The sequence below is a fragment of the Neofelis nebulosa genome, chromosome 10, assembly GCF_028018385.1.
Source record: "Neofelis nebulosa isolate mNeoNeb1 chromosome 10, mNeoNeb1.pri, whole genome shotgun sequence".
NCBI classification, from domain to species: domain Eukaryota; kingdom Metazoa; phylum Chordata; class Mammalia; order Carnivora; family Felidae; genus Neofelis; species Neofelis nebulosa.
In genome coordinates, this window is record NC_080791.1 from 99,888,431 (window position 1) to 99,915,122 (window position 26,692).

A 26,692-nucleotide genomic window follows, 5' to 3' on the forward strand; every position below is an offset into this window, starting at 1 on the left:
GAGACACATGCACATGACATCTTGTCCAAGGATGCTCAGCCAGCTGGGAATCCGCAAAAAAAAGTTGAGGGGAGAGAAAGAGTTTAGGGGAGGATCTACTCTAAGTTCCAAAATTGGTGATGAAATATTGAAAAGAACGTCAGCTGGGCATTGGAAGGCCTGCGTTCAAGCTCTAGCCCTGCCTCACTGACCTGCTGCTGCCCATCTCCCTGCCTCTAAGGGAGAGGGTATTGTACTTCTTTTTAATGTTTATTTATTTTTGAGAGAAGAGAGAGACAGAGTGTGAGTGGGGGAGGAGCAGAGAGAGAGGGAGACACAGAATCTGAAGCAGGGTCCAGACTCTGAGCTGTCAGCACAGAGCCCGATGCGGGGCTCTAACCCACAGATGGCAAGATCGTGGCCTGAGTCGAAGTCGGACGCTTGACCGACTGAGCCGCTCAGGCGCCCACAAGTTCTCTTCTGGCACTGAAGCTCCAGACCTGTGGCCCAAAAGCCAGAGACAGGCTGGATCTTCACCTTCATCTCTCCCTAATTTCCGAGTTCGAAACTGAGTCCCCTCCAGAAGTTCCCCAGGACTGAGGACAGGCATGTCCTTCCTGGGTCAAAATTGACTCTCGAGTTGCACAACTTGTGGCCTTTGGGACACTTAGTTCAGACAGTGAAAATTTCTCAGATGCTTGTCTATCACCAGGCTTTCCACATGTGCCGTATTCTCATTTCTGTGTTGATAACTTAAAATGTCATGCAATCAGTGTGCATGTTTTATGTAGTTTCCTTCTTTCCTTCCTTCCCTCCCTCCCTGCTTCCTTCCTTCCTTCCTTCCTTCCTTCCTTCCTTCCTTCCTTCCTTTCTTTTCTTTCTCTTTCTTCCTTTCCTTTTCTCCTTTCCTCCCTTTCTCTTCTCTTCTCTTCTCTTCTCTTCTCTTCTCTTCTCTTCATTCCACAAAAGTGTTTGTTAAATTGATGGGTGTCGCCTTACAGTTTCCTAGGAATCCAATAATTATAGTGTTTACAGTGAGCTTTGTCATTCCTTTTCTGATCTTCAACATCCATCAGAGTCCTTGAAACTTAGAAGTTACCTAAAAATGTTTGAAGGAATTACTAAATGAATGAATAAGCCTGCAAAGGAATCCTTAGGAAACTCAAATATCTTTTGAACCATTACTATGCTGCTGTGGGATGACTGTAATATAAATGGAATCATACTGCCATCTAGTGGTTATTTGGTGACTTCATTTAGAAGCAAAATGCAGAATGTTGCTAAGATTATTATTTGCGCAGCAAATTTTATTAAAAGATACTTTTGTAAGAAAATACTTTTATCATTTGACACTGTATTGTGAGAATGTCTTGGTTTTCTAGATCACCACTAATAAGTAAGTAGAAGTGAACGGTATTATAAGTTGAAGTTTAAAGCCGATTTTCCTAACCTAAGAGATATTCTTTGAAAGGAGCATTTGGTAGTTTATAGATTTTGGATACTAACCCTTTATCCGATATGTCATTTGCAAATATCTTCTCCCATTCTGTCGGTTGCCTTTTAGTTTTGCTGATTGTTTCCTTCACTGTGCAGAAGCTTTTCTCTTGGTGAGGTCCCAATAGTTCATTTTTGCTTTTATTTCCCTTGCCTCTGGAGACATGTCAAGTAAGAAGTTGCTGTGGCCAAGTTCAAAGAGGTTGCTGCCTGTTTTCTCCTGTAGGATTTTGATGGTTTCCTGTCTCACATTTAGGTCTTTCATCCATTTTGAATTTATAACTCAATACCCCAAAACAAATAATCCAGTGAAGAAATGGACAGAAGACATGAATAGACACTTCTCCAAAGAAGACATCCAGATGGCTAACAGACATGTGAAAAGATACTCAACAGCACTCATCATCAGAGAAATACAAATCAAAACCACAGTGAGATACCACTTTATACCTGTCAGAATGGCTAAAATTAATAACTCAGGAAACAACAGATGTTGACAAGGATGCGGAGAAAGGGGACTCTTTTGCACTGTTGGTGGGAATGCAACTGGTACAGCCACTCTGGAAAACAGTATGGAGGTTCCTCAGAAAATTAAAAATAGAACTACCCTATGACCCAGCAATTGCATTACCAGGAATTTATCTAAAGGATACAAAAATGCTGATCTGAAGGGGCACCCCAATGTTTATAGCAGTGCTATCATGTCCATCAACTGATGAATGGATAAAGAAGATGCGATAAAAAAAAAAAAAAAAGATGTGATGCACGCATGCACACACACACTGGAATACTACTTGACAATGAAAAAGAATGAAATCTACAAACACAAAGGGACGCCTGGGTGGCTCTGTTGGTTAAGTGCCTGACTTAGGCTCAGGTCATAATCTCACAGCTTGTGAGTTTAAGCCCCGCATCAGGCTCTGTGCTGACAGCTCAGAGCCTGGAATCTGCTTCGGATTCTGTGTCTCCCTCTCTCTCTGCCCCTCACTTGTTTGCTCGCTTGCTCTTTCTCACTCTCTCTTAAAAATAAATAAGATGTTAAAAAAAAATTTAAAACAAAAGAAATCTACACACACAATGGAATACTACTTGGCAATGAAAAAGAATGAAATCTTGCCATTTACAACAACGTGGATGGAACTAGAATGTATTATGCTAAGTGAATTAAGTCTGTCAGAGAAAGATATCATATGATTTCATTCATATGTGAATTTGAGAAACACAACAGATGAACACGGGAAGGGGAGGAAAAGTAAGACAAAAACAGAGAAGGAGGCAAACCATAAGAGACTGTTAAATAAAGAGAACAAACTGAGGGTTGCTGGAGGGGAGCTGGGGGGAGGGATGGGTTAAATGGGTGATGGGCCTTAAGGAGAGCACTTGTTGGGGTGAGCACTGGGTGTCATACGTAAGAGATGAATCACTGGGTTCAACTCCTGAAGCCAAGACTACGCTGTATGTTAACTAACTTGAATTTAAATAAATTAAAAAAAAAAGAATTTGGTGGTTTAAGTAAGTATGGGAAATGATGATTAACACAGTTAAACATATTTCTTTTCTGCAGAACTTTTCAGAGACATTAATATGATAGCGTGCTTTGTGAAGCTGTGAGAGGGGCTTATGCGTGATGTTTTCTAGACACTTTATACTCTTTTCAGGGAAAAACTCATTGGATCATTGTTTTATGGGAAAAAAATTCAGAAACACTGTTTTATTGTCATTTTCCCAATATGTTAAAAATATCTAGGGTGCCTCAGTGGTCCCAGTTGGTTAAATCCCACTTGATTTTGACTCGGGTCATGATCTCACGGTTCATGAGTTTGAGTCCCACAGTAGACTCTGTGCTGATAGCGTGGAGCCTGCTTGGGATTCTCTCTCTCTGCCTCTCCCCTCCAAATAAATAAACTTAAAAAATATGTATCTATTAGTGCACAGCATTTCCTGACTACGGAGCCTTCTTTGACCTTTATTTCCATGATATAGTCAGTTTAAGAAGCATCAGAATAAGTCAGGAGTTCTACTCTCCATGTATATGGATCTTAGTTTTTTTTGTTTTTTTTTTAATTTTTTTTTTAATGTTTATTTATTTTTGAGACAGAGAGAGACAGAACATGAATGGGGGAGGGTCAGAGAGAGAGGGAGACACAGAATCTGAAACAGGCTCCAGGCTCTGAGCCGTCAGCACAGAGCCCGACATGGGGCTCGAACTCACGGACCGTGAGATCATGACCTGAGCCGAAGTCGGACGCTTAACCGACTGAGCCACCCAGGCGCCCCAGATCTTAGTTTTTAGGTAACAGTTTTTTTAATCGGAATTAGTATTCTTCCACATCAAAAGCTTTTTTACATAATCTGCTTTCTTTTGGATTCTAAGAATGTGGTTTCCTGCTCTTTGGGCTGTTACTTTCAATAATTGCCGTTAGTGATGGTGGAAGTGACTCGGGATTCAACCACAATGCAATTGACTTAAGATTTCCTATTTCTGCCTTTTACCTATGTGCTGTTGTATTAACCTAAGCAACTAATTTATAAATTTCTGGCAGAAGCTTCATTTCTTTCTTCCTTCCTTCCTTCCTTCCTTCCTTCCTTTCTTTCTTTCTTTCTTTCTTTCTTTCTTTCTTTCTTTCTTTCTTTCTTTCTTTCTTTCTTTCTTTCTTTCTTTGTCTTTCATTTATTCTTTTAAAGTAAGCTCTATGCCCAGTGTGGGGCTTGAACTCACGACCCCAAGATCAAGAGTCACAGGCGCTACAGACTGAGCCAGCCAGGTGCCCCTATTCTTTCAGTCTTGATTGCACACCTACCATGAGCTAGGCACTTGGGTTAGAAAGACCCCGCTGGATTGAGCTCTATGCAGTCAGGGATCTTGTCCACCTTGTTTTCTGTCGTATCTCTCACGCCTGGCACAGTGCCTGGCAGTGACGAAGTATTCAGGAGGTATCTGGACAGAATACACATTTCCTGTTCTCTGTTTTTGAGGTTTAATAGACAAAGAAATACAGATAACAGTAAAGTGTGATCATTGTAGTAAAAGATATGCACAAGAAGGAGAAAGCATTCTAGGCTAAAAGTCTTGAATGTATGGAGAGAACCGGGTTGGGAAGTGGTTGAGAAGGATGGAGTTACAGTGGAGAGAGCTTTTTCATTCTTGCTGAGGAGTTAGAGTTTATTGAAATGTTTCTCTTTACAACTCCGTGCTTAAAGTACTTGGTGAAGGGCACTTGGGTGGCTCAGTTGGTTGAGCCTCTGGCTTCGGCTCAGGTCATGATCTTGCAGTCTGTGAGTTCAAGCCCCATGTCAGGCTCTGTGCTGACAGCTCAAAGCCTGGAGCCTGCCTTGGATTCTGTCTCCCTCTCTCTTTGCCCCACCCCCGCTCGTGCTCTGTCTCTCTCAAAAATAAATAAATGTTAATTTTTTAAAAATGTTTATATATTTTTGACAGAGAGAGACAGAGCACGAGCGGGGGAGGGGCAGAGAGAGAGGGAGACACGAATCCAAAGCAGGCTCCAGGCTCTGAGCTGTCAGCACAGAGCCTGATGCGGGGCTCGAACTCACAGACCATGAGATCATGACCTGAGCTGAAGTCGGATGCTCAACCGACTGAGCCACCCAGGCGCCCCCCCCCCCCCCATTTTTTTTTTAATTAAAAAATACTTGGTGAATTCTTGTTGTAGATGTAAGTTTTATTTCAGCTGAAATCAACTTTGTAAATAATTTTTTTTTTTGAAAGGTTGATTTGACCTCAATATAGAGAGCCTTAACGTGTGTGGGCCCACAAGATCCTTGCTGAAAAAGAGAAGACATCACTGTAAGGTCAGTGAATTCAGGGGGAGCCAGGATGATATTGTAAGTAGTTAATAATTGCCCTGACCATGCTATCTAGACTGAAGCTCTCCCAAGGCAACGCTTAGTGCAGAGCCCTGCAGAGAAGTTTCTTTTAAAAAAGCAAAATTGTGGAATAAGTGAAGTATGTCAGTGACTTTTCACTTCCTTTTTTCATTATACTTTCGACCTGCTTCTGAAACCACCATGACTTCAGAGACCAGGGCCCTCTGATGGCCCCTGAAAGCGCAGGGTTCCCAGCCAGACTTGACTGTCCTGTGCTTTGGACTTATCCTTGGGTAGGTGTGCCCTGGAGTGTTTTCATTACCTTTTATGTAACAATTCCCACAAATTTCAATAGGTTGTGATTCATTTCATGCTTAATCAAATATTACTTGTATATCTTTGTGAGAACTGGTATATGATTTAATTTACAAAATCAGTAAAAGAAAGTCCTTGCTTAAACCATACATCCTGAGTTTTGCTTCTAAAAATACCAGTGCTGTATCTACAAACCCAGCTCCAGTATATCCACACTGAGGTGCCGATGATAGATAAAAGCTTAATAAATAACCCTTTCCAGAAGAATGGGTACTGCAACACACATTGCCTTAACCCACAGACATTGCCTCTCTTCCCTTTCTTGTTATCTTGCTAATCAGTTGTGGGAGCCTTTTCTACCTTAATATCATTTCAACACAGTGATTCAGACTTCTGTTGGTCGACTGGTATTGACCTGTGATACAGAATCTGCTTACCATCCAATTTAAAGGAATGGAACTCCAGAGGTAGGATTGAAGGCAGCAACAAGGAACCAGACTCATAGGTAAGCCCAACAGGGGGCAGTTAAGTCATCTCAGTGAAATATAATTAATATTGACCTTACCGACCAAGATCAAAGCTGATCCAGTAAAGAGTTTTTATTTGCATGAATGGAGCCCAGAACTACTTTTCTAGGTAAAAAGCACACAATACAGTTAAGCTAGAAATCCACATTTTAAAGTATAGATTTTCATTTAGTTCTGGACTCTTTTGAGATCACACCCAGATGCTCCCATCTCATCCTGTTCCCCACCCACCTTTTTAAAAGTGTTTATTTATTTATTTTGAGAGAGAGAGAGAGAGAGAGAGAGAGACAGACCGAGAAAGCACAAGCAGAGGAGAGGGGCAGAGGGAGAGGGAATGAAAGAATGCCGAGCAGGCTCCACGCTGTCAGCGCAGAGCATGATGTGGGGTTCGGTCCCATGAACTGAGACATCATGATCTGAGCTGAAATCGAGAGTCGGACACTCAATTGACTGAGCCACCCAGGTGCCCCTCATCCTGTTCTCTCTCGAAACTCAGGGCCATCACTTCTTTTTCTGCTGCACAGTCACAAGCAGTGCCAATCAAACTGCCCACATCTTTGCATGTCTGCAAAATCATGACTGCAATAAATAATAATGGGAGATTCTTGCCATCTGTTTAATTCTTTCCTCCTTTTATCTGATCCTGAAAGTTATCTAATGTCTTTCTCCTGTTCTACTGTTTCAAAGACGTAAACGGTTCAAATCATAAAACTAGGAAGAGTTTTTAGAAGTGTTGCCCCTTCCTCATTTTGTCTGCCAAGTTTCAATTCAGTGCAGGTGCTGACATGTTTATAGGCAAATAAAATAAGTCATTTCCATGTTGCAGAGCAAAGATGCTCGCTAACCTGAGCGAGGGTTAGGACTATGATTAGAGGCTCCAGTTTGAGATTAGAGGCCAGTGCTTTCCTAATTCCCAGCCTTTAGTTTGTTTTAGCTCGCCTTTGTCATTGCCCAAATCCTGGAAGAATGTCTGGGAATTAAAAGTCAAAATGTACTCCTGCAATCTCGGGCCTGGCAAAGCTTCTATAGGCAACCGCAGGTCCGCACCCAGTGATTGTTTACATTTCTCTTGCATCCTCCAGAATCCTGCTTACGCACCACTTTCTGTTGACTAACGGTGTGTGGAGCCAAGTCAGGACCGGTAATGTTCCTCTTCTGCCTTCTTGGGCTGGTCCTGACGCTGGCCCCTGACAATGCCAGGCTCGGGAACTATTTGTTTCTGATTTCCAGCCAAGAAGTCTAACAATTCTCTCCCTTCCTTCCTATCGCCCTCTTCTTCCTTACCGATGCCAAGTCTGGGATTTTCCTTGTCTAGAGACCCTACCAGGCAAGGAAATGAACTTTCTTGGGATATGACAGACTGCTTAACAGAAACTGTGCCCTTTGTTCTCATTCAAATGCCTTTTCCTTAAATGACATTTCTCTTTCTAAGGCTCCTGCTGATAATCTGCTCTAGCTACTTAATTTCTACGAGGTCCCTCTCAGAAGATTGAGGCGTAGTAGGTGTTGGAATTCTGATTGTTCTGATTGGGAAGCAACAGCTCAGAAAGGAAAAACAATTTGCCCAGGGATTGAGTCAAGCAATTCTATTAGTTGTGTCTAAATCCATTCTTTCAGGGGCACCTGGGTGGCTCAGTCGGTTAAGTGTCACGATCTTATGGTCCGTGAGTTTGAGCCCCATGTTCGGCTCTGTGCTGACAGCTCAGAGCCTGGAGCCTGCTTCGGATTCAGTGTTTCCCTCTCTCTCTGCCCTTCCCCCGCCAGCTCGCGCTCTCTCTCTCTCTCTCTCTCTCTCTTTCTCTCAAAAATAAATAAACATTAAAAAATAATAAAAATAAATCTATTCTGAAACTTTAAAAATCGTTTTCGTTCCTAGCAACTGTGTCCAAAACAAAGGAAGCAAACCCTTATGTTTACCTACAGAAAATAGAGGCAGGTCTGGTTGTTGATCACTGATTCCACTATGAGTCAGAAAACTTATTTCTTTTGCACATGCTTATGGACAGCCCAGCCCAGCCCAGCCCAGATGACAGTCTGCAGGGATACGAGTTCTACTTCCCACTGTTAACAAGGCGCTCAACCCTGGGCAAGTCACTTGACTCCTTCTCGTCTATAACATGAGGTAGTTGGGATTCATGGTCTCTTAGGTTTTCTTCCAGCTCCTGGATCTCCAGCTAGGAAAATACAGGGATAAAGTCATAAGGCTAACCCATCTTCAGAAAGTCAGCAAAACATCTATATATAACACTGTAAAATTAATCTCTACTAAATAAGAATTTGTATACACTTTGGCTCAGCAATTTCACTCTTGGGGCTTTATCCAAAGGAAGCAATCAGAGATGTGCTTCAATAAGCAAGGATGACTGTCACAGTGTTTATTTTTAATAAACTTTTAATTTTAGCATGGTTTTAGATACACAGAGAAGTTGCAAAGATAGTACGGAGAGTTCTTCTGTACTCCATCCATCCTTCCTCCTCATTTCCTTCATTGTTAACAACTGCTATTCGTATATTACATTCATCACAACTAATGAACCACTATTGATTTCATTTTATTAACTAAAATCCATACTGTATTCATATTTCCTTAATTTTAAGCTACTTTAATTTTTTTTTATGTTTATTTATTTTTGAGAGAGAAAGACAGAGTGTGAGCAGGGAAAGGGCAGAGAGAGAAGGAGACACAGAATCTGAAGGAGGCTCCAGGCTCTGAGCTGTCAGCACAGAGCCCAATGAGGGTTCAAACTCATGGACTACGAGATCATGACCTGGGCCACAGTCAGACACTTACCCGACTAAGCCACCCAGGTACCCCTAACCTACTATTCTTTTTCTGTTCTGGGATTCTATCCAGAACACTACGTTATTACATTTAGTTGTCATGTCTCCCTAGGTTCTTCAAGACTGTAAGAGTTTGCCAGACTATCCTTATTTTTTTTTAAGATTTTATTTTTTCTTTTTAAAATTAGTGTTTATTTTTGAGAGAGAGACACACACACAGTGTGAGAGGGAAAGGGCAGAGAGAGAGGGAGACACAGAATCCAAAGCAGGCTCCAGGCTCTAGGCTCTGAGCTGTCAGTACAGAGCACAATGCAGGGCTCAAACCCACGAACTGTGAGATCATGACCTGAGCTGAAGTCAGACACTTAGCCGACTGAGCCACCCAGGTGCCCCATAAAGATTTTATTTTTTAAACATTTCTTAAGGTTTATTTATTTTTGAGAGAGAGAAGGGCAGAGAAGGAGACTGATTTTCCAAAGCAGATGCTGCGCTGACAGCGGAAAGCTGGCTGTGAGGGCTCACGAACCTCGAGATCATGACCTGAGCTAAAGTCAGATGCTTAACCAACTGTGCCACCCAGGTGTCCCTTTAAATACTTTATTTTTAAGTAATCTCCACACCCAATGTGGGGCTCAAACTTACAAGATCAAGAGTTGCATGCTCTTACCAACTGAGCCAGCCAGGCGCCCCAGATTTTCCTTATTTTTGATGACCTTGACAGTTCTAAGGAGCACTGGTCAGATATTTTGTAGCATGTCTCTTGATTAAAAAAAAATCATTATTAAACTGGGGTTTTAGTTATTAAGCTGGGGACAAACTGTCTACATGAGCTTTCACCAATGATGTTAACTTTAACCACCCAGTAGAGGTAGCATTTGCCAGGTTTCACTGTGCAATTTTCGAATAATGTAAGTTCTAATATAAGTAGGGTGCCTGAGTAGCTCGGTTGGTTAAGTGTTTGACTCGACCTCAGCCCAGTTCTTGATCTCAGGGTCCTGAGTTTAAGCCCTACGTTGGGCTCCATGCTGGGTATGGAGCCTACTTAAAAAAAGTTCTCGAATAAGCTACACATCAGTAACAGGACAGTATACTCCATGAGGGCAGGAATTTTGGCTGTTTCACTCCCCACTGTGCACCCAGTACCAAGCACAGTTCTGACATAAAGTGGGTGTTCCATGAACAGAATTTGTTGGATGAAAAATAGATTGGTTAAATAAGTTAATTTATATGATATGATGGAATACTAGTGGTCATCATAAATATTTGGGGATATGAAAAAAAAAACATTAATGATATATCCAATGAACAAAACAGATCAGAAGACAATTTGTATACATCCTATTTTCTATAAAGTTTGTGTGTTCATGTGTGTGTATTTATGCCCGTGTATGTGTAGAAAAAGAACCAGAAGGGGCGCCTGGGTGGCGCAGTCGGTTAAGCGTCCGACTTCAGCCAGGTCACAATCTCGCGGTCCGTGAGTTCGAGCCCCGCGTCAGGCTCTGGGCCGATGGCTTGGGGCCTGGAGCCTGTTTCCGATTCTGTGTCTCCCTCTCTCTCTGCCCCTCCCCCGTTCATGCTCTGTCTCTCTCTGTACCAAAAATAAATAAAAAACGTTGAAAAAAAAAATTAAAAAAAAAAAAAAAAAAGAAAAAGAACCAGAAGAATGTTGTCAAAATGTTAAAGTGGTCATTGGTTATTGCAAGGTTGAAGGATTACAGGGGATTTTAATTTTCTTCCATGTTCAGAAATGATAAGAATGGATTACTTTTGAAATTAAAAAAACACACACACAATAAAACAGAGAGAAGTTTTGACCTTCAAGAAGGTTCTCGAGCAAGAAAAACAGATGTTTCAATACAATGCCCAGCAACCACATTATTTAGCCGTGTATTAGTCTTTGTGAAGGAACTGAAATCAGTGGTGCGGTGCACGGAGGGTGTTGTCCTCAAAATTCTGCTGTTTCTAGGAAACAGGGTACACTAGGTACCATCTGTTTCTGATTTAGGGCATTAGAGTTGCAAGATCATGAGCTGTATCTTTGTTACTCTCATAACAAATTGTTTAAAGTTTAAAAAAAAAAAAAAAGTAAAGAGCGAAACCAAATGCACAGGAGGCCAGAGTGAATGGCATTATTGTATCGTTTGCTTTCTCCTCCCTGGGGCTTTGCATTTTAAAAACACATGTTGTGGTTTTTCTATGATTATCTTCCCACTTCCTGTGTTGTATCTCCCTTACTGTAAATATCCTTTTGTATAGTCATGCTTTTCTTTCTGTGTCTTGCATGTGTGTCTTTCTTAATACTTGCTAACTTTCTCCAAACTTCCAGTGTCTATTTTTCCTGATACTAATTCGTATAGGTCCAATGGCGTTTTTACTCTCCGAGATTCTTGCCTTGATTTCGAATCCTAGCTCCATCTTTTATTAGCTGTGTGAGCTATGGAGAGTTGCTTAACCTCTCTGAGTCCCCCCCCTCCCCCTCCCCCCCCCCCCCCGAAAATTAGGATAGTATTTTGTATTCAGAGTATTCCAAGGATTAAATGAGATTTAATGTAAATATGTGCTGGACCCATCCTAGTGCCAGTCACAAACAAGGCTCTTAGCCTTTGGTATCCTTTACTTCCTTCTCACTTCTATACATACTCCATACTGTGTCTTCTATTATCTTTCTAAAATTCCATTAACGTACTCAAGGATCAAGTCTAACCTTTGGCTTTCAGGGTCCTCTTTAAATGAGCCCCAGCCCATTTCTGTGGTCTCACTATCTTCCAGGCACATTGTATATACACATTATGCTCCGGCCACACCAAATTACTAGCTGTTGCCTAAATACATGTTACTCTTTTCTTCTCTCCATGCTGTTAAGCATGCTGTTTTCTGTGTCTGGAAGTCTTTTGTGTTCCTGACAACCTTCTTTGTGAAGCCTTCTCTGACAGCTTGAGGTCCCCCACGCTCTCCTCTGACCACAGTAACTTGTTCAGACCTTTATTAATGTGATTCCTTATACAAACGTCTACATCATTCACTTCTTTATTCAACAAATAGTTATCCAGCCCTTACATTGCGCCAGGCACTGGAATGTATCCTCTACTTAAATGGTGGATTCCATAGGGCCGGGGGCTTGTCTCATCCACCACCCCCATGCTTAGCATAGGAGTAAAGCAAATACTCAGTTTGTTTGTCCAGCAGTGAATAAAATTCGGGCATTTCTTTTTCAGTAATCAAACTGAAAATCATAATGCTACCAAGTACTTCCTCATTTGCCCTTTAAAGACAAAGATAAAAGACACATATTTTCTTGTACATGTAACATATTGTTATGCTTATTAACAATTCCAGGGGGCTCAGAAATATTCCTTTGCTTTGAATGTCCTCCATCTGGAAGAGGTTAGCTAATTAAACCAAAGATCACGGATGAGTTGGCCCCATTTATCTCCAATGGATGAAATCCTTTTCTCTCCAGAGATTCTTCAGACAAATATCAAGGGTCAGTGTTATTTTTAGTAACATACAGTTTTGAAAGTCTTACATTTTTTTTTTTTTTTCAATTTCTAAGTTTGGTAACACATACTTTTGAAACTTTTTATTTTTTTTAAAAATAAATTTATTAGCGTAACTTAGCCTATACAGAAGTATTTGTCTCAACTCTAGATGATATTGAATTACCATACTGGAGATTAAGGTAGTCATTAGTCTGAAAAAGAAGTTAGAAAAAAAATGCTTCCTGCCCTCCCTCCCCCCCACCCCCCCCGCAAGCCCCCACCGTGTAAGTGCAAGATTCCTGTTGGTGATGATATACTGTGCAGATTGAATGGTGATTCAGAGAAAGCTATTATTATCCTTCCTTTTGAGGGACTTTTAATTTTTGATGATTAATATTTGTCAGTATTTCAGAATTTTCATTCCTTTCTTCCCCTCTCCTCCATTCTTTCTTTTTTTTCTAAAAAGTTTTTTAATGTTTATTTTATTTTTGAGAAAGAGAGCGTGAGCAGGGGAGGGGCAGAGACAGAGAGGGAGACACAGAATCGGAAGCAAGCTTCAGGCTCTGAGCTGTCAGCACAGAGCCCAGTGCAGGGCTCGAACCCACGAACTGTGAGATTGTGACCTGAGTCGAAGTTGACGCTTCACCGACTGAGCCACCCAGGAGCCCCTCCATTGTTTCTTTTTTTTTTTTTCCAACTTTTTTTTTTTTTTTTTTAATTTATTTTTGGGACAGAGAGAGACAGAGCATGAACGGGGGAGGGGCAGAGAGAGAGGGAGACAGAATCGGAAACAGGCTCCAGGCTCCGAGCCATCAGCCCAGAGCCTGATGCGGGGCTCGAACTCACGGACTGCGAGATCGTGACCTGGCTGAAGTCGGACGCTTAACCGACTGCGCCACCCAGGCGCCCCCCTCCATTCTTTCTTAATGCAAAGAAACATACGAGCCTTACTTTCTTGGATTCATTTGGATCCCCCTTGTACATTTCACAGGCTGGTTATGAAAATTCGTGTGTCAATTACATGCTGACTTAAGCTTAAGAATGAGAACACTTTTTTTTTTTTTTTTAAGATTTCTTTAACGTTTATTTATTTTTGAGAGAGGCAGACTACAAGTGAGGGAGGGGCAGAGAGAGAGAGGGAGAGACAGAACTGGAAGCAGGCTCCGGGCTCTGAGCTGTCAGCACACAGCCCGACGCGGGGCTCGAACTCACGGACCGTGAGATCATGACCTGAGCCGAAGTCGGATGCTCAACCGACTGAGCCACCCAGGGGCCCCAAGAATGAGAACACTTTTAACTTCACATTAGCAACAATTAAATCATGGCTACAAGAGTTGAGTTTTGCTGATCTAAATTCATTTTTCCCCCACTAGTTGAAAACCATTTTTCCATTTCCTGAGTTATATCATGAAATTTAGGCTGACATGCCCAGATAGGAAGAAGCTAAAGCAAGGTTTAGTGAAAAAGATGCTGTGTGAACTCGGACTGTGAATAAACCAAATCTAACATCTACCATTACCATCCTCGCTAGACAATGTACAACAGACTCACCTGAATTTCATTAAAAGCTAAAAAAAAACCCAATAAAAGTCAGTATGGGGCCAAAGCAACCCACAGAAGTTCATCCGGCCCTATTTAAGTGAGGCCCTCTTTCACATCCCTTCTTGGGGCTGTCCCTCAGCCTCTCAAGACTGCTTCCTCCTATCCCACTTTCCTTCTGGGGGGACAAAAGAAGGGAGGGGGGCGGTCACCATGGCATTCAGATCACTGAATTTGATAAACAGGTTCTTTGGTATCATGGCCCTGGTAGCAGATCTGATCAAACCCTCAGCTCCTGAGTGGTGTTTGGCATTCTTTTTTTTTTTTTTTTAATTTTTTTTTTTACATTTTTAATTTATTTTTGATAGAGGGAGAGACAGAGCACAAGTGGGGGAGGAGCAGAGAGAGAGAGGGAGACACAGAATCCGAAGCAGGCTCCAGGCTCCGAGCTGTCAGCACAGAGCCCGACGTGGGGCTCGAACTCACAAACCGCAAGATCATGACCCGAGCCGAAGTCGGACACTCAACCGACTGAGCCACCCAGGCACCCCATGTTTGGCATTCTTACAGTGCCCTAAAAATCAGAGAACTGTCACCAGACCCTTTTCTCATTTCTCTTCCCTGAGGCCCTCACAGCATTTCTATGGAGGTCATTCCATTCGTTCTTCACCCTCTGGTAGTGTCAGAGGAGGTTAATCATGTTTTTGTAGCCTCAGGTAGAAATACTTCTGCTAACTGGTGCTTTGGTATTACAAGGAGGTCCCATGAAATCCTTCACTGCACTTTGAGAAAGACAGTAGGACACTGTTTCTAAAGTCCTTCGGGTGGACCCCTGGGAGACAGTGCAATTGTGCTCGTCCTATACAGCTGGTGTTTTTTATCCGTTAGGGGCTCTGTGCATTTTATAGCTCATTATATAATGTTTCTCTCTTTGTGTTGCTTATCAGGAGACTCTGATCCATCTTTAGCAGAGACTTCATGACTTGTATCCTACTTCTTCTCCCTTTGCTGTATGTTTCTCATCTCAAACTTATTTTATTTTGCTACAGTGCTTACATTTTTATAAGCAGCCATACATTCTTCTTGTAGGAAGATAGATTATAGGTAAATAAGTAAACATTTATGGACAGGCAAATCCAGAGAAAATGAGTTCTCTCAGGCCACAAGAGAACCTTGGGGCCTGCCACAAATTACCCAAGGTACTGTGTAGATTGTATTAGAAAATGCAGTGCCCTTTTGAGCACCATGGCAATTCTTAGTATGGATAAATATAGCAATGGATGTGTGAATTTCACCCAAGTCACGAAACCCAGGAATCGCTGAATAAATGGTAGGGCAGGAATCTAGGAAGGTCTTTTTCAACTTTTTTGTTGAAAATGATTAGACTCTCCTATGGGAGAAAGACTCAAGTGACCCAAAGGAAGTGATTTGTAGGGGATGAAACCAGAAAGTAGTGCCAGAAAAGGTCACCAGGGGGAAAGCGGGAAGTGCCAAGCAGAAAGTCCAAAAAAATAAATAAATAAGCATTTGTCAAAAGGCGAATACCTAAGCCGTCCAACCCAGGGTCACAAGCTCCCAGCAAAGTGGCTAGAATTTCTGCTGATGAATTGAAGGAAATTTGCAATAAGGAAAAATACACCCATCTGAAAAGAAATCCAGTTCGTAAGGTCAGCCCAACCCAAAACAACATCAGTGAACAGGAATTTCATTCTGCGAACAATACCAATCTTAGCCCTACAGTGGCCAACTCATTCGTTTCCAAAGTGCACACAGTTCACACCTATTTTTGTTCTGAAAATTCTACAGGGAACTTCTGAAAAAAGTCCTGGACAGTCAGGAACCCTCAAAAAATGTGATCTTTGTTTTCTTGTACAGCTGCATGATGGCACATGTCTGTTAGCGATTGCCAACTTCACTAGAGCGCACAATGGGGGTAGTGAAACTGCCAGTTACCTCACACGTAGAACTTTCAGGGAAGGGAGGCAATGTCACGTGGTGCTGTCTTACATTTAAATACCAGCAGAGAACAAATGCCCATGAGGCCTACAGGTGGTATGGAAAGCTGAGGAAATGGGTGAGATCATATAGAGGGTGAAGAGGAAAAGGAGGGAGGACCCAGGATTGGACCTCCAAGTTCTATGTCTGTGCTGGACTCTAGGTCCACGTGTCCAGCTGTCTCCAGTTGAATATCCGATAGGTATCTCAGCCCAAATGCTCAAAGCCCAACCTTGACCTTCACCCTCCTGGTCTTCTCTAACTCTGCAAATGGCATCTCCATCCTCCAGTTGCTCAAACCCCAGGCTTTGAGTTACCTGATCACTCCTCTTTTTCTCACATCCTGTATCCAGTCAGTCAATAAATCCTCCCTCCAGGAGAGCTCCTTCATTTTCCACTTGTTATTATGTCTGCCACTGCCTCTCTTGTCCAAGCCATCTTCTCCTCTCCCCTGGATTATTATAGTAGCTCTTACTTCCACCCTTCCCTCCTCTAGTTTATTCTTTTTTAAAGTTTATTTATTTATTTTGAGAGGGGGAGAGGGGCAGAGAGAGAGGCAGAGAGAATCCCAAGTAGGCTCCACGCTGTCAGTACAGAGCCCTACGCAGGGCTCGAATCCAGGAACCCTGAGATCGTGACCTGAGCTGAAACCAAGAGTCAGATGCTTAACTGACTGAGCCACCCAGGCGCCACCCTCCAATATATTCTTTCTTTCTTTTCTTCCTTTTTTTTGACTTTTTAATTTATGTTTGAGAGACAGAGAAAGACAGGGTGTAAGCAGGGGAGGGGCAGAGAGACAGAGACACAGAATCTGAAGCAGGCTGCAGGCTCTGAGCTGTCAGCACAGAGCCGGACCTAGGGCTCGAACCCATGAACTGTGAGATCATGACCTGAGCTGAAGTCAGACGCTTAACCGACTGAGCCACCCAGGGGTCCCCCTCCTCTAGTTTATTTTTAACTCTGCAACCAGAATGGTCCTGTCAGAACATTTGTCAGGTCATGTCATTCCTCTATTTGCTTTCTCTTCTCAATCAGACAGAAACTGTCTCTCAGGCTGTTTATGACCTATATCCCCAGCCCCATTACCTCCTGGAGTACACACTCATCTCATTCTGCTTCCATCACCCTGGGCCCTTTGCTATCCTTCAAGCACTCTGTTCTGCCTCAGGGCCTTTGCACTGTGATCTGCTTAGAAAGCTTTTCCATATAACAGCATTGTTTGCTTCCCCACCACCTACATTTCACTGCTCAAATGTAACCTTAACAGAGCATCCTGTAAAGAAATAGCAACCCCTATCCTTGACTCCCAATTTCCCCTAACCTGCTTCATCTATCTATCTATCTATCTATCTATCTATCTATCTATCTATTGCTGTATCTCTTATGATCATCTAACATGCTACATATTTACTTACTTGTTTCTAGATTATTACCTATCTAGTAAGAATATATGGTCCATAGGAGAAACTTTGTGTCTCTTGTTCACTGCTTATTCCTAGCATACAGTAGACACTCAAATATTTGTTGAAGGAAGGAAGGAAGGACTACAGCACTTCTCATCCAGGTAGAGAAGGAATTGACTAGGAGACTAAGAAATGGCTTGACTAGGAGACTAAGAAGGTAGGGAAGGAGAAGCCAAGAGCATGAAGTATAATAGAAGCTGCGAGAGAAAGCATGTAAAAAAATTTTTAAAAAATGTTTATTTGTTTTAGAGACAGAGCACAAATGGGGGAGGGGCAGGGAGATCCGGAGACAGAATCTGAAGTAGGCTGCAGGCTCTGAGCTGTCAGCACAGAGCCCAATGCAGGGCTCGAACCCACGAACCATGAGATCATGACCTGAGCCGAAGTCGGACACTTAACTGAATGAGACACCCAGGCATGCTGGGAAAGCATTTTTTGTTGTGGTAAAAAATATGTAACAGGGGCACCTGGCTGGATCAGTCAGTGGAGCATGTGACTTTTTTTTTTAATGTTTATTTATTTTTGAGGGAGAGTGTGTGAGCAGGGGAGGGACAGAGAGAGAAGGGGACAGAAGATCCAAAGTGGGCTCCACACTGCCAGCAGCAAGCCCGATGTGGGGCTCAAACTCACGAACCTTGAGATCATGACCTGAGCCAAAGTCAGATACTCAACCGACTGAGCCACCAGGTGCTCCTATGTGACTCTCGATTTCAGGGTTGTAAGTTCAAGCCCCATGTTGCGCATAAAGGTTATGTATATACATATGTGTATATACACATATATATGTATATATATGTATATGTATACATATATATATGACGTAAAACCATTTTAACATAGACAGTTCAGTGGCATTAAGTACACTCACATTGTTTTGCAACCGTCACCATTGTCCATCTCCAGAACTTTCTTTGTCTTCCCAAACTGAGACTCTGTACTCATTAAACAACTCTCCATCCTCCCTTCACTGCTACCCTAGGCAACCACCACTCTACTGTTTGTCTCTATGACTGACTACTCTAGGTATCTCATATGCGTGAAATCATACAGCGTTTGCCTTTTTTGTTACTCGCTTATTTCACTTAGTATAATGCCTTCAAGGTTTATCCATGTCTTGCATTTATCAGTTTCCTTCCTTTTTAAAAGCTTTTAAAAGTATTTTTATTTTAATTATTTATTTATTAATTAAAATTTTGTTTAATGTTTATTTATTTTTGAGACAATGCAAGAGACAGAGTGCAAGCAGTGGAGGGGCAGACAGAGGGCGACACAGAATCTGAAGTGGGTTCCAGGCTCTGAGCTGTCAGCTCAGAGCTGGATGCGGGGCTCGAACTCACGAACCGTGAGATCATGACCTGAGCTGAAGTCAGACGCTTAACCGACTGAGCCACCCAGGCACCCCTAAAAATATTTTTATATTTAGGGGCGCCTGGGTGGCTCAGTCAGTTAAGTGACAGACTCTTGATTTTGGCGCAGGTCATGATCTCATGGTTTGTGAGTTTGAGCCCTGCATTGGGCTCTGCACTGTCAGTGTGGAGCCTGCTTGGGATTCTCTCTCTCTCTCTCTCTCTCTCTTTCTCTGCCTCTCCCCTGCTGACACCCTCTCTGTCTCTCTTTCGAAATAAATAAACTTAAAAATTTTTTTTTAAATAAAAATATTTAAAAAAAAATTTTAAAGGTTAATTTATTTTTCAGAGACAGAGAGAGACAGAGCGTGAGGAGAGGAGGGGCAGAGAGAGTGGGAGACACAGAATCAGAAGCAGGCTCCAGGCTCTGAGCTGTCAGCACAGAGCCTGACATGGGGCTTGAACTCACCGTGAGATCATGACCCGAGCTGAAGTTGTACACTCAACTGACTGAGCCACCCAGCCACCTCAATAAAAATATTTTCATATTAAAAAATTTGTTTTAAATATTCCATTGTATGCATACACACACACACACACACACACACACACACACACACACACACACACAATGTTTATCCATTCATCTGTTGATGGATAACTCGGGTGGCTTCCACCTTTAGGTTATTGTGAATAAGACTGCTATGAATATGGGCATACAAATATCTCTTTGAGACCCTGCTTTGACTTTTTTGGGGGGTTATATATGAAGAAGTGGAATTACTGGATCATATGGTAATTCGATGATTAATTTCTTGAGGAGCCACCATCCCATTTTCTACAGCAACTGCACCAGCGCACGAGGGTTTCGATTTCTCCACATCCTCATCAACGCTGATATTCTGTTTAAAAAATGCTTTTAAAAAAAATAATGGCCATCCTGAAAAAAAATAATAGCCATCCTTCACACATCCATTAGGGTGTGAAGTGGCCTCCTGTTGTGTTTAGAGGAAAGGATTTAATGAATTTATTTTTAAAGATTAAAAAAATTTTTAAAGCTTATTTATTTATTTTGAGAGAGAGAGAGAGAGAGAGAGAGAGAGAGAGAGAGAGAACACAAGCTGAGGAGGGGCAGAGAGAGAGGAGAGAGAATCCCAATCATGTTCCATGCTGTCAGCTCAGAGTCCATCGTGGGGCTTGAATTCATGAACCGTGAGATCATGACCTGAGCGGAAATCAAGAGTGGGATGCTTAACTGACTGAGCCACTTAGGTGCCCCAAAATTTTCATTTCTAAGTAATCTCTACACCCAGTGTGGGGCTTGAACACCCAATCCCGAGATAAAGAGTCACATGCTCCACTGACTGAGCCAGCCAGGTGCCAATAGATAGATAGATAGATAGATAGATAGATAGATAGATTTTTTAAAAAAGTAATCTCTACACCCAACCTGGGGCTCAAACTCACAACCCCAAGACCAAGAATTGCACGCTCTTCTGACTGAGTCGTCCAGGAGCCCCTAAAGGAAAGAATTTTTTTTGAGAGAGAGAGTGTGGCAGGGTGGGGGAGGGGAAGTGGTAGAGGGAGAGAGAGAACCTTAAGCAGGCTCCACACTGGGCATGGAGCCTGACGCGGGGCTCGATCTCCTGACCATGGGATCATGACCTGAGCAGAAATCAAAAGTCAGATGCTTAACCAGCTGAGCCACCCCGGTGCCCCTAGAGGAAAACATTTTAAACCAGAGAGAGTGGTCACCTGTCAAGAGCTGCTCTGAGATCTAGTAAAGCAAGACTGAGAGTATCTGTTGGAATTGGCTCCTGGAGGTGGTGGTGATGCCGGCAGAATGGCGGAGGGTCACCAGATCGGAGCAAGCAGGAGAGCGAGTAGGTTCTGAAGGTGACTCGAGAAGCTTGTCTGTCCTCAGGAGCAGAGGAATATTATTTATTGTTTGTTATGCCCGGTCATCATATGAGGTGCGGGGTTGGAGCAGAGGCTAACAACAGACGTGGTTCCTTTCATGGGGCTGGCAGTCCAGCAGAGGAGGGGTAGACGGTCAACACATTTCTTCAACTCCGATTTGATAAGCGCTAAAACCAGAAGCGGAGGGTGCTGTGTATATTGTGGCAAGATGGCAAATGAGGACGCGAGGAGGATGTCAGAGGAGGTGTCCTGAGGAAGTGACTCTCCAGTGAGTTAAAATTTGGTGTCCCCTGGGGGTCTGTCTTCAGGGAGAGGATGCCTTGGTCACGCTGACGTGGGCATTTGGGCCTCCGTGGCGATCTCACCGGACCATTACTGTGGCCAAAGTTGAAGGGACTCAATGTAAGAAGTACCAAGAGTGTGCCAACGCTTCTTCCTCAGGCTTCTAAAGTCACGTGTCTTGTGAGTGAGGAGCAGGGCTGGGCCTGGGCGGGGGTGTGGGGGCATAGTGTGCTCTACCTGTACCCCAAAGCAACAACGCTTGTGCTTACAGAGCCTCTCATTCAAGTTTTCTGTCAACTTTCTGTCCTGTTCAGTTCTAGTTCAAGGGTCAGATGGGGGAGTCGACATACGACCTTGGGCAAATTAAGCATAACTTCCTTGTGCCTCAATTTTTTCATCTGTAATTTGAGGACAATACAAGTACCTATTTCAAAGTAAGTGAAAAAACTCACGTAAAGCATTAGCGCGGTGACTAGCACATAGGAGGAGCCTGGCAAATGTTAGCTTCTATTGTTACTTTTACTACTCTGATTATATGCTAAAGCTCCGGTACATTAAGTGTCTGAGCCTTAGCGAGTCTACTGTTCAAAGTCTACTGTTTACTGAATTGGAATTCTAGTTTTATCCGTTAGTTTTACAAGCTTAGGTAATGTGTATCTGCTTCTAAGAGCTAAGGCTGCCCTGGGGTGCTGATAAGATCTGGATTCTGAATGGCTGGGGCTGAGGACAGACGTGGCCTGGACTGTATTCACCAGAGTAGTGGGGCTTCTCGGGAGCCAGCTTGCTGCCCTCCCTGGATATGCTCAACCTCTCCATTATCTTTCCATTTGCTGCAACGCCAATCCTATTTCTCATATACCCCCTGGAAAAGAAAGTGTTTTTAAGCACCTGCATGCCAAAGGTGTCCACGTGTCTCTAGAGTTTAGGGAGATGTTTTTTATGTTTTCGTTTTTTTGCAGCAGTCCCTTGCTTCACCCAGTGGGCCTTCCGATCTCTTCCTTAGCAAGGCAATGTGGTGCTGAGCACCAGAAAATTCCCGGGGAGAGCCTCTGCCAAAATGCAAAACCAAGGAAAAAGGATAAAAGCAACAGTTTTGGACCAGGCTGGCAGAAATGGTAAACCCAATCTGCCATATTTGCTTTTTCTTAATCTAAAATAACAGAGATAACATACACAATGGACTTTCTAACTTGCCACTTTTCCCTTATCTTTTTTCCCTTTGTGAGCCTAAGACATCGTGTTCTTTCATATAACCTCTCTCTCTCAAAAAAAAAAAAAAAAAAACCAACAACAACAAAAACAAAAAAACCCTTGGCCATTCCATTCCCTGCCGCCCATGGAGAAGAACAGACTCTATCTGATATTTCAGCTGGAAGGCAGGGTGGCAGATTCTTTCCAATGGGGTGGCGACTTCCTCCCTACTCTCAGAACACACCCCTTCCCAAAAATACGCCCTCCTGGGCAAGCAGCACAAAAGGAATGTCAGCAAATGCCCACATCCCTTCCTTTTCCTTTTACACCCAGTGGCCTGGGAATGGCGGGCACGCTTGGGGAATGCACACCACCAATCGGTGTGCGGCCCCATGGGGCCTGTAAAGCGGCCTTGCTCTCATCTCTTGCCCTCTTGGGCCGTCTTCCAAACCAACTGCCAGATGGGATTGTCCTAAAACGCAAATCTGATCATTTCATTTCATCTACTTAAGAACTTGCTGTGGCCTTTTGGCCCACAATGAGGGTTCCCAAACTCCTGCCTGAGGTCTATGCCAGCTATATAAGAATCATTGTATTCAGATGTAGTTTCTAGAGTTTAGGTTAGAACCTGGGGATCTGCCTATGTTAGCCTGAATTCTTTAGGTTGGTAAGTGACAGTAACTCGTCTCAAACTAGCTTAGGTCAAAAAAGGAATCTATTATTTCCTCTGACAAGGAAGTTTAGGGGGTAAAATGATCTCAATTATATCTGTGAGATTTTAATTTATGGAGGTGACTAAATGATGATGTGGAGACGTCAATACCATTGAAAGACTAAAGTATAGGGGCGCCTGGGTGGCGCAGTCGGTTAAGCGTCCGACTTCAGCCAGGTCACGATCTCGCGGTCCGTGAGTTCGAGCCCCGCGTCGGGCTCTGGGCTGATGGCTCGGAGCCTGGAGCCTGTTTCCGATTCTGTGTCTCCCTCTCTCTTTGCCCCTCCCCCGTTCATGCTCTGTCTCTCTCTGTCCCAAAAATAAATAAAAAACGTTGAAAAAAAAAATTAAAAAAAAAAAAAAAAGAAAGACTAGAGTATTAATTAATTTCCTAAGAGGAGAGGGTATGCTATGCCACACAGGACCATTTGGGGAAGCACGAGGTGGAAGGGAGCGGGGGTGGAGTGGGATCGTTGAGGGGGCGTAGACCACAGCCTTTGTTGGGATTCCTGCAGGACAGGCAAGGCAGTTTAGGACTAGCTAGTTTGAATAAATCAGGTGGCCTTTGGGGGATAGCAACTGTACCTGGTAGTCTGTTACCGGGCCCTGGGTTGATTTAGGGCAGGGGACATAACGTCTTGGTGGTGTGAATTCCCTGAAGGAGCTGACTTCAGAGCATCAACTCTGGATCTCAGGGGAGATGTAAACAACTTCAGCTGTTACTTTGGGTGCCAAAGAGACCGATGTAGAATCTAAGAAAACACAATTAGAACAAGAGCTGGCTTCAGTGGGAATGGCTTTAGCGGTGTGCTAATAATGCAGCCACGAGCTACATGTGGCTGTTGAACACTTAGAACGTGGGTAACACAAACTGAAATGTGATGGAGGTGTGAAACACATGCCGGCTTTCAGATAGCGTAACGAAGAGAAAACTTGTATAGCCCAGTGATTTGACAATTCTGTGCGTTGCTCAATGCTCACCAGCATCGGTGTGGTTGCCATCTGTCACCCGCAACATTATTACAGTATTATCGACTATATTTCCTATGCTGTAAAAAACAAAACAAAACAAAAAACCCCTATGTCATTAATGATCTTTCAACCTTTTTTTTTAATGTTATTTATTTTTGAAAGAGAGAGAGAGTGTGTGTGTATGTGAGTGCAAGTAGGGGAGGGGCAGAGAGAGAGAGGGAAACAGAGGATGAGAAATGGGCTCCGCAGTGTCAGCACAGAGCCCGACATGGGGCTCGAACCCAAGAACTGTGAGGTCATGACCTGAGCCAAAGTTGGATGCTCAACCGACTGAGCCGCCCAGGTGCCCCTATGATCTGTTATATTGATTACGTTGAAAATAATATTTAATATTTTGGAAATATTGGATTAAATAAAATATAGCATGGAAATTAATTGCATCTGTTTCCTTTTACTTTTCTTAACATAGACACTAGAAACTTGAAACAGCACGTGCAGCTTGCACTTTGAGAGAGAGACAGAACATGAGCTGGGGAGAAAGGCAGAGGGAGAGGAAGACACAGAATCTGAAGCAGGCTCCAGGCTCTGAGCTGTCAGCACAGATCCTGATGGCGGGGCTCGAACTCATGAACCACGAGATCATGACTTCAGCCCAAGTCGGTCGCTTAACCGACCGAGCCACCCAGGCACCCCTGGTTCACATTATATTTCTATTGGACAGCAGTGGTCAGGATCAAATGTTCTCTTTCTCTCTATGGACTCTGCTCTTTTTACGTATATTTGGAATTCATTCTCTCCTACTTTAAACTGTCTTCCGTGTGTCTGCGAAAATGGCTGCTGGTATTTCCAAGCTTATAGAATTCCAGCTTCCCAATGCCATCCAAATGGGAAGTTCTTTCTTCCATTGTTCATATATCAATCTCGGGGAAAGACACTCAATGGCCCTGCTGATGTCACATTCCACCCCTTGGACAAAGCACTATTGACAGGAAAACAGGTTCCTGTGGCTTGTCATGAATTGCGTCCCCATCAAATAGGGGTGGAGCATCTGCGTGGCATGGGAGAGGTGCACTACCCCATATGATGAAAGGAACTCGTGGTTACTAATGTGGTTTCATTACACTTCCCAGGTGATTCTGATGCACAGTAAAGTTTGTTAGGCGCCAGACCCTGGAGGTAAAACCCAACTGTATTAGTGTGTGTTCGTGGTGCTTATTAGGCCTTCTGTGGTCTGGTCTCCTGCTGACTTTAGTCTCTTGTCAGTTCCCTTCTCTTTCCTAGCTATATGTCAACATTGTATTGTTTAAAATTTCTTGCAGTTCCCTAAACACTCCATGCTGAAAACATTTACTATAGAAATTGTCAAATACACATAAAAGTAGAGAGGATAGTATACTGATCCCTCCATATACTATCACCCAGCTTCAACAATTATCAGTGAATGACCGATCTTGTCCCGCCCATGCCCCCGTTACTTTTCCTAATGGATTAGTTGGAAGCAAATTTCCAACATCATATTGTTTCATCTGTGAATATCGCAATAAGTATATCTATGGATTAAGGATCCTTAAAACAAGGTAATCACAATACCATTTGGACTCTCAAAAACACAATACTTCCTTGTTATCAAATATCCAGCAGGTGTTCAAATTTCTGTGGATTGCTGGAGCTGGTTTCTCTGATATCCAAACAAGGTCGTTGGTATGTCTCTCAGATTTCTTTTAACCCATAGGCTTCCCACCCTCTTTTTCTAACCTTGCAAGTTATTTATCGAAGAAACTGAGTATTTTGTCTTGTAGAGTTACCCACGTATTAGATTTTAATGGTGGCGACCTTATGGTGTCGTTTTACATGTTTGTTCTCTGCATTTCCTATAAACTGGTACTTAGATTTCAAGCAGTGTTGCCCAATGAAAATATCATGTAAATCACAAAGGCAATTTTAACATTTTCTAGGAGCTACATTGATCAAACGAAAAGGAGAAGATGAAATTCACTTTACTACTATGTCTTATTTAACCCAATATACCCAAAATATGAACAATGTAGTGTATAGAAAAGATCACGAAATATCTTGTGTTCTTTTTTTCCTTGGAGTCTGAGCAATCCAGCACGGGTTGGACACTTCCTGCACATCTCAATGCAGACTGGAGACCCTGCAAGTACGAACAGCTACTTGTGGCTAGCAGTTACTGGGGTTTTTTTTGCCCAGCACAGCTCCAGGGGCTTCACCCAAAGTCAGTTCAGTTTTGTCAAGAATACTTCATAGGTGTACTTTCCCCGAAGGCACTTGGTGATATCACTTCACACTGCCGTGATGGGCAAGGAAACAAATAAGTGTTGACGAGGACGTGGGGAGACTTCAACCCTCATGTATTGCTGGCGGCATGTAGAATATGGCACAGCAGCCGTGAAATACAGTCTGGCGCTTCCTCCATAGGTTACGCGTAGAATTTCCATGTGACCCTGCGATTCTCCTCTTGGGAAAATACTCAAAGGAGGTGAGAGCAGGCATTCAAACAAACGCTTGCACACAAATGTTCATGGTAGCGTTCTTCACAGTAACCAAAATGTGGAAACAACCCAAATGTCCATCAGATAGTAAATGAATAACCAAAACGTGGCATATCCAGACAATGGAGTATTATTCAGCCAGAAAGAGGAACAAAGGACTGACACATGTCGAGCAAGGCTGAATCTTGAAAACATGTGAAGCCAAATAACCCAGACCTAAAGGCCACAGATTATGTGGTTTCCCCTATTTAGGTGAAATATCTAGAATAGGCAAATCTGCAGGGGCAGAAAGCAGGTTGGTGATTGCTGTGGGCTAGGGGAAGGGGGAAATGGGGAGCGACTGCTTAATGGGAATGGGG

The 26,692-nt window shown here is 43.0% G+C and overlaps 1 long non-coding RNA gene across 9 annotated transcripts in view; it reads left to right on the plus strand.

Moving 5' to 3' along the window:
- Positions 1-26,692, plus strand: part of LOC131487838 (uncharacterized) — a 66,590-nt gene that overhangs the window by 7,425 nt on the left and 32,473 nt on the right. Inside the window, exons 2-6 of one of the 9 annotated variants that reach the window (XR_009249994.1) lie at positions 5,201-5,283; positions 5,510-5,591; positions 5,995-6,118; positions 12,258-12,405; positions 21,905-22,972. This is a non-coding gene — a long non-coding RNA (uncharacterized LOC131487838). Of the gene's footprint in view, positions 1-5,200; positions 7,937-8,151; positions 10,153-12,257; positions 12,406-21,904; positions 22,973-26,692 lie in introns of those variants that run through there. The other 8 variants (XR_009249993.1, XR_009249989.1, XR_009249991.1 and 5 more) reach the window with 8 other exon arrangements.